Source organism: Anopheles darlingi, chromosome 3, assembly GCF_943734745.1.
Source record: "Anopheles darlingi chromosome 3, idAnoDarlMG_H_01, whole genome shotgun sequence".
Classification (NCBI taxonomy): domain Eukaryota; kingdom Metazoa; phylum Arthropoda; class Insecta; order Diptera; family Culicidae; genus Anopheles; species Anopheles darlingi.
In genome coordinates this window covers 58,189,542-58,190,690 of record NC_064875.1, presented here as the reverse complement: position 1 = coordinate 58,190,690, position 1,149 = coordinate 58,189,542, and the positions used below count along the sequence as shown (strand labels likewise).

At 55.4% G+C, this 1,149-nt stretch overlaps 1 protein-coding gene across 1 annotated transcript in view; it reads left to right on the top strand.

Moving 5' to 3' along the window:
* Positions 1–390: 390 nt before the first annotated feature.
* LOC125957599 (uncharacterized) overlaps positions 391–1,149 on the top strand; it is a 4,712-nt gene continuing 3,953 nt past the window's right edge. The window contains exon 1 of the mRNA XM_049690423.1: positions 391–1,149. This exon is cut by the window's right edge and continues 3,953 nt beyond it. The gene's annotated coding sequence lies outside the window, so the exon portion shown is untranslated.

Genomic DNA, 1,149 nt, shown 5'->3' with positions numbered 1-1,149 from the left:
AGTTGACAACCCCACAAGGACTCCAAAACCTTCGTTTTCTCCAGAGTACGTCTAGTGTAGACTCCTGGATCGGTTTTAGTAGCTGCCAAGGGGGGGTTTGTAATTCCAAGAAAAAAACAGCTCCTCAACCGAAGTACAACGCACGGCGCGGTTTGCTTCGTTTCCGAAGTTCGGACGACCGAACGGCGTGGCGAGCACGCGCGCGCATGCCACACCATCTGAATCGCGCACACGACGACGATCGCTCGAAGCGACGAACAACACACCACCGCCATCGACTCGTTGTCGTGCTCGGGAGTGTAGCTTCACCGGGAGGGAGGGAGGGTGAAGAGAGAGATGATATAAAACCGGCATCACTGCGGGGCCGTCCATCCAGTCATTCAACAACACTTGTCGTAGCAACACCCTACTCCTACTCGACGAGACTCGACTACTCGTGTGTGTGTGTGCGTGTGCGTGTGTGATTCGGCGTGCGTGTGCTAGGAGCGCGTATGAGCAAAATCTGGCCTCTGGGTTCGACCGCCTGCCGCCCTCCCCACCCGAAAACTGCCCGACTTCTGTGTTTACAGCGATACTACATACTACAACAGCTTGCGCTGGTGACGGACAGACAGACAACTTGCGATCGCGATCGATCCAGTTGGTGAACAGTGTCAGCGTAGTACGAGAGAGAAAGAGCGCCCGCGTGCTGTGCGTGTGTACGCGCGTGTTGCAACAGAAGAAGGGAGAGAAAGAGTCGAAGCAGCAGTAGTAGCTCCAGCAACTCCACCACCAGCAGTAGCAGCAGCAGCAGCAGTGTGTGCGAATGATTAAGTTTTGTTGAAAACGAACTGAGACTGAGCGAACGAACCGCCTACTGGTGAAACCACTAGCAGCAACAGCAGCAGCAGCAGCAGTTTGTGAAGTGGCGCTGCTGGCGATACATGGAGCAGCAGCAGCAGTCGGCCACCGGTGGAGCCTCTCGCTGGAGTCTGTGTGATAGCAATACCTGAAGGAGAGCCCCGTGTGCGATTCCCACGGTTTTCTGTTCACGCCGAAACAACGAACCCTTCACTGACAACTGGACTCACCTAGTAGTAGCACGTCGTTGTCGTCGCCGTCGTCGTCGTCGTTGTTGTACGGAGTCATATAGCTAGGTCCTTCAGACGC